Here is a 7,500-nt window from a genome sequence, read left to right as displayed (position 1 = left end):
ATGGACAAAGTTAAAATAGCACAATATGTTTAATATGAGTATTTGTTTAAGTCAGAATAATCCATACATTATTCATTTTTGTTGTTGTTGTTGTTGTTGTTTTACTCAAAAACCCAGATCAACAAAGCATACAGGCCATAAATAGAAGTTTCAAAACTTGTACTGTTGGTTACAAAAAATAAATCACAACATTAGGTGATTATATATGTATTATTATGTATTTATAATCTGCTATAATGTGGCAGTCATTTTGAACCAGAAACACAAAACTAGCTCAAATGAAATGAACACAAAAGGAGTAAAGGAAGTAAAAGATTAGTTTCCCCCTAAAACAAAATCTGTCATCATTTATTTTCCATCAAGCTGTTCCAAACCTGTATGAGTTATTTTGAAGAATGAAGACCGTTAATAATCCTCATTGACTTCCATAGTATTTTTTTGTTTTGTTTTTCCTACTATGGCAGTCAATAGGGACCGTCAACTGTCTGGTTACCAATGTGCTTCAAAAGAAACTCATACAGGTTTGGAACAACTTGAGGGAGAGTAAATTATGACATAATTTTAATTTTAGGGGGAACTATCCCTTTAATGCTATATTTCTGGGCTACAATGGCAGTTGGTATTCTATTCTATTAAATTCTTGTTCTATATTGTTTAGGCAACAACATGGCTTCAACTAAGTCACACAAAGGCATGAGCGATGCTGACTGGCTTGCGCGTCTGGAGAGTTTTGCCCGAACTGGAGTTTGGCCATCCAGGGAGGGAAATAGACCTTCTCCCCGACAAAAAAGATGGCATGAGTTATATCAGAAGGTAAATTATGCAGCTAGATTCATGAGCAAACTAATAAACTTGTGTGATAATACATTGTGCTATTTTTTTTATATGTATTAATAAGTAATTATTTACAATGTAAATACAATGTAGTATGGTTATAATTATGATGACATGGGTGTCTTGAAATAATGTGTACAACAGTGTCACAGCTATACTTTATATTTATGTTCATAGATAGAAAAGTGCCCTCTGCAAATGAGGGGGCAGACCACCCTTATGAAGGAAGCACAAAAGTGTATTTGTGGATTTCACAAGGTAACTCCAATTAGCCTAGTTCAAGTTGCATAAATAGATGTGTTTGCAATATCAATTTGTCTTTATGTCTAAAGTCATATTATGAATACTGTATAATATTATGTCCCTGGTTTATCTTATAAGCATGTATCACAGGTTCATCCACCAGTCACAGTGGAGGCATCACAGAGCACCCCTGCCCAAAGTACACCCTCCAGTGATGTGGCACGTCCTGCAAAGATGGCCAAACTGACATTGTCAATGGTAAGCAGACCTTACTGCAGACATTGAAATATCTCAAACTTTTCCTATAGTGTTACAGGTTTTGTTATCACTAACTATGACAAACCTTTTCAGTTTGAAAAGTCAAGGTTTGGAGGCTCACATGTGGCAGCAGCCAAACCTAATTTGAACATTCAGAGGAAAACATCTCAGGTTAATATGAAAGAATTAGTTAGACATCACTTTATCACTACATAATTTTGTTTAATAAAAAAACATTTTGCGATCCCCTTAATAGATTATTCATAATGTTTGACTCCACAGACCAGTTCAGCCGCAGCTTCATGCCCACCCTCTCATCCTTGTCCTCCTCCTCCTCCTTCTCCTCCATCCCCCAAACCCCATCGGCCTGTCATTCAGTCCTCCTCATCCTTCTTCCTTCCTCCAGCCCAGAGATCACAGCGGATCAAAGAAACAGCAACACCATCAACTAATTCTGAGTCTGCTGTTGTGAGGGGCCCAGTAAGATGTCATTCAAAATACAAACATGCCTTCATCATTTAATGCTCTCTTACGCCTGCTTCACACATACTCCGACTGCAGTTCATATGCAGTGCGTGCTGCAGTACGTATGCGATGCAGGAGCAGTGCCTGCTATTGTGCTTTCACATATGCCACGTTTGCAGTGCGCAACTTAACCGCAGTTGAGTACTACAAACACAGCATTTATTCATAATTTTTTATTTCAAATCCAAAAGTTGTTAATGACTATGGCTTGTCAGCATTGCAATTCTCTTTGTATACACTCTTTTATAGATGTCATGTTTAAACGCACAACATTTAAACGTTATATTAAATTAATTACTTTATATTTATATAGCCTAGAACTTTATATTTATATATTATATTGCTTACACAAGTGGCAAAACATAGGCTATAGCTTATATAATGACAAACATTTTAAATTAGAACTTACAATAGACAAAAAAAGTCGTCTCTCGTTATTTCTTTCATTTTTAAATCTTTTAAAAAAAAATTTTTTTACAAGAAATCCTGCAGGTCATAAAGAACTTTGTTTTTCCACCTCCAAGAAAGGACGAGTGCTCTCCATTATGTCTCTTTGTTTACCTAAATGCCAGGTAAGGGACATTTTCCTTGCTTTACCCGAGGCAAAAGGCCATGTGTTGACTTTGAAACAGAGTAGACTTTAAGTCCACCGCATCAATGCATGTTTATTTTAGTGCGAACAATGCACTGACCTTTAATTCAGCGCGTGCAGCAAAAAAATAGTGAACGCTCTAACCGGTTAACATGGGTACGGAAACAAATACGCACTGCAAACAGAGTATGTGTGAAACAGGCATTATTTAAGGCAGGTTAGGGCTACCCTAACCCTAGGCCTAGCCTAACCCTTATTTAAACCAGTGTTTTTGATAATATCAGCAGGTCTCATCTCAGCCAGAAGACCCTGCAGATCTCCCACTACTGTGGCCACAGACAATGCCACAGCAGGACCAGAAGTGGGTGTCGGAAGCACTTTTTAGGGTTAACGCAAAAGGAAAGCAGGAGCTGCGTGAAAACCTTCAGTTGTGGTATGACCCCCCACCACCAGCCCTGTTGTACCACCAAGCCCCAACACCTGATAGATTTTTTTCACAGCGACTCTTGCTCTGGATGCCGTATAGGCTATGGAAGGTACGACTCCAGTGTACTAACCCTGCCTGTGCCAGTTATCAGCTGTGTGGTGGTGGTCTGCACAGGAGGGTACGACAGGTGTTAGATATTGACAGATACTACAACCTGGTGACAGAGACCCTGATCTGTACCAGGTGTAGAACCAGCTACCTGTCCTGGAGTCATGCTGTGCTGCAGCAATTGGACCTGGCCCATCGATCTGAATTTAGAATCATTCTCACACGCAAGTAATTACTTTGCAGTCATATGTGCTCATATGCTACCTTTGATAAATATATACTACTATAATTAGATACTTGATAATAAGATACTTGAATGATTACTTTTTTCCAAGGTATGCCTGTGACATTCGAGTTATTCGTTTGTTGCGTGAGAGGGGCATGGGAAATGGCCCAGTGAGGATCATCGGCCAGCTGAAGGAGAACCACACTGAGGAGTGGTTACAACGTGTGTCTCGGTACACATCGATGTGTGTGGCCTTTTTGGATAATCCTGGCCTGCTTCCACTGCACTTTCAGGAGCCGCCACCACTTGTTCCAGTACCTAGCTACAAATGGCTTCTCACTGTTTACAGTCAGGACATCCTCAACAGGCTTGATCACATCAAGGCCAGCATTACATCCACATATGAATCGATTTTAAAAATGGACTCAACTAAGAAGGTCAGAGGAGCTGCTTTAATGACTGTACCGTTATCTATAATGTATTGTTAGACCAAAAGAGCTTTATTTGTAAATTTTACTCATTCAATGTATGTTGTATTATTTACTATGTTTATTGTTTCTTTCAGATCACGAAGAAGTTGAGTGGGCCTGCGAAAGGCACAGCACAGTGGCTTACCTCAGTTGGCAATGAGGTAGGTCAGGTGCTGATGAGTGTCCTGACTGCGAATGAAGGAGCTGGGTTAGACCTCATGGCTGCAGGACTCGTGGAGAGATACCAGAGAGCTGGTGTTGATCCTCCCACTATCTTATATGTGGACTGTGACTGTTGCAAGGAAGTGGGAGAGACTAAACTGAAGAGGAGGTTCAGTGGCTGGCCCAATATCATCATCCGCCTAGACATTTGGCATTTTATGCGGCGTCTGGCAGTAGGGTGCACAACTGATGCCCACCAGTTGTATCCTACTTTTATGTCTAGGTTGTCGTCATGTATTTTTGAGTGGGATGCAGGGGATCTCACTCTGCTGAGAAGGGCAAAGAAGGAGCAACTCACCCAACAGGGCTGGCCTGCAATGACGGAGGCAGAGATTGACCGTCATATAAGCAAAGATGAGCTGGCCCAACACTGCAGGAGAAGAACACGAGGAGAGGAAACAACTATGCGCCTCCTTGATATGCTCATCAGAGAGCTCATGGGTGGCAAGGGGAATGACGACCTTGGTGTTCCTCTCCTTGACAGTGTAAGGATGCAGCACATCTGGCAAGTCCAGAGGCGGCACATTACCTGTATTCAGGACCCTCCAGATGTGCCCCTCTACACGGAAACTGGAACCATAAACAAGGGCGGGATTGTTCTAAAGACATATAGGTGTGCCAGAGGCTCCACTTCCCTGGAATCATTTCACTGCCACCTAAACAGATTTATTCCAGGTTTGTCATGACAGAATAGACCATATCTTGCCACTAATTCCTGTTTATTTATATACTTGCAGTAAACCAATTGCATTTTCTCTTTTGTAGTTTCTTAAAACAATGTTTGGCTTTCTATTTCTTATTCTAGGGAATAGCGCAAACAGCCTGAACTTCCAGATTTACCTCCTGGAAGGTTTGTTACGCTGGAATCAGGACCGGGCTGCAGCTGCTGTTGCAGGTGGAGGTGGAGGTTCAACCCTGCATACTTACACAGGGGAGCTGGTTTACTCTGTCAACGAGAACTACAATAAGTTGTATGGCAGGAAATTGGTCACTAGCTTCACTCCACCTGCAGTTTACACAGGTAAACATATTTTGATCAATGCAGTTCACTAGGTAGCATGTTTTTGTTAAAACTGCAAGTGATTTTGGTCAATAATGTCATTTTGACAGATCAGAGAAAAATTATACTATCAGAATTTTTGCATACTGGACTCTTTGTTGTAGGTTTCAGGGAAAATAAATTACATACTAGAATATAGAGTAATTCTGTCTTTTTACAATGTCCTCTGAGTTACATATTTTTTGTTTATGCAGAAGCTGAATATTTATTTAAAAATATTTACTACATTTCAGAATAAACCTTTCTGATTCATTTCCTTTAAAATGTTTTCTGTTACAAAGATTTCCTCAGGGGAGCTCATTGGAGTGCAGTACTTGTTGAGGCAGAATAGTCAGCCCCTGGAGGACATGTGCCCTACCTCTGATAGGACCTCTCAGTTGCTGGAGGAGATAAATGTGGAGGAGCAAGTGGAAGAGGATGAGGGTTTCATTGATTTGTTGGGAGAGGAAGCCACAGTGGCAAATCTTGTGGCATCAGATGACTTGTTCCTTTCAAGTCCACCAGTTCTACCCACTGCACCTCTGCCCTGTGTCCAAGCTCCACCCGCTGCACCTCTGCCCTGTGTCCAAGCTCCACTCGCTGCCCCTCTGCCCTGTGTCCAAGCTCCACCCACTGCACCTCTGCCCTATGTCCAAGCTCCACCCGCTGCACCTCTGCCCTATGTCCAAGCTCCACCCGCTGCACCTCTGCCCTATGTCCAAGCTCCACCCGCTGCACCTCTGCCCTATGTCCAAGCTCCACCCGCTGCACCTCTGCCCTATGTCCAAGCTCCACCCGCTGCACCTCTGCCCTATGTCCAAGCTCCACCCGCTGCACCTCTGCCCTATGTCCAAGCTCCACCCGCTGCACCTCTGCCCTATGTCCAAGCTCCACCCACTGCACCTCTGCCCTTGGTCCAAGCTTCACCTGCTGCACTTCTGCCCTATGTCCAAGCTCCACCCACTGCACCTCTGCCCTTGGTACAAGCTCCACCCGCTGCACCTCTGCCCTTGGTCCAAGCTTCACCTGCTGCACTTCTGCCCTATGTCCAAGCTCCACCCACTGCACCTCTGCCCTTGGTACAAGCTCCACCCGCTGCACCTCTGCCCTTGGTCCAAGCCTCACCTGCTGCACTTCTGCCCTATGTCCAAGCTCCACCCACTGCACCTCTGCCCTGTGTCCAAGCTCCACCCACTGCACCTCTGCCCTGTGTCCAAGCTCCACCCGCTGCACCTCTGCCCTGTGTCCAAGCTCCACCCGCTGCACCTCTGCCCTGTGTCCAAGCTCCACCCGCTGCACCTCTGCCCTGTGTCCAGACTCCACCCGCTGCACCTCTGCCCTGTGTCCAAGCTCCACCCGCTGCCCCTCTGCCCTGTGTCCAAGCTCCTCCCGCTGCACCTCTGCCCTTGGTCCAAGCTTCACCTGCTGCACTTCTGCCCTATGTCCCAGCTCCACCCGCTGCATCTCTGCCCTGTGTCCAGACTCCATCAGCTGCACCTCTGCCCTCAGCAATGGTAAAATTTCCTTTTCTAGACAAATTGTTACTCATTTAGTCATTCACCCTCAAGCAGCAAATTCACAAACTCACAAATTTCACAAAGCATGTAATTACCTAACCAACAGTTATATTTTTTTAGGCTGTTGACGAGCACTGTATTCCTGGAATGGACCGGGTGGATGAGTTGGCGGAGTATCTGGTAGAGCTGCGCACACAGACGGGCCTCACACTTACTAACCAACAAGCTGCGATCATTGTGGGTTTGTGGCAGAACCTGGACCAATTTGATAAAGACAAGGTCATGTATGCTGCTCGTTATCAAGACAGGCTGCTTACAGGACGTTTTAGGTCCCCTAAAAAGAAAGCTGTCTTCACTCCTGGCGTCGAAAGCACAAAGAGGTGTGTTTTGGGTTCTAGCGGTTCTCCAGCACAGTGGCCTAAGTGCTGTCGCCTTGTTGAATTAATCTTCATAAGGCTATGTAACATCCACCGAAGCCCCAAAAAACAGCGGACAGAATCTCTGTCCAGATGGGATCTCATTCTTCGAGATTATAGAAAAATTCGGCAGCTAATCTTGAGCAATGGAACTGTAATGAGCGAAACAACCCTTCAGCTAGTGGAGGTTAACCAAAGGACCCTTACAACGTGGCACAATGAACGTTTAAAGGGTCAGGAGGTCTCAGTGCTGTTGCAAGGGTTGAAGCTTCCAGAGGCACGTCCAGTGGCATTGGATGCTCTGCCTCCAGCACGAGTGCAGCCTGTTGTGCCTCCACAATATAGCCACCAGCTGCATCACTACCAGATGCCACCAGACACAGCTGGACAGGCAAAGACGAAGTTCAGGAAAATCCAGCCCTCATCAACCTGCACATCTGCCACACCAACTGCCACGTTCCACCAGCCAAGGACAATTTTTCCAAAGCCGACAGCAACACACCCATTGTTTCCTGACACACCCACTGCCCCTGTTGGGTCTCAGATGCTACTGTTGCCCTGCCCAGCCCCATGTTCAGCCATTAACCCTGGAGCAATTTCCTCTGACCCACCTGCAAAAGACA

This window comes from Pseudorasbora parva, chromosome 20 (assembly GCF_024679245.1).
Source record: "Pseudorasbora parva isolate DD20220531a chromosome 20, ASM2467924v1, whole genome shotgun sequence".
In the NCBI taxonomy this organism is placed as follows: Eukaryota; Metazoa; Chordata; class Actinopteri; order Cypriniformes; family Gobionidae; genus Pseudorasbora; species Pseudorasbora parva.
The sequence above is the reverse complement of the archived record's forward strand: the minus strand, read 5'-3'. Positions refer to the sequence as shown.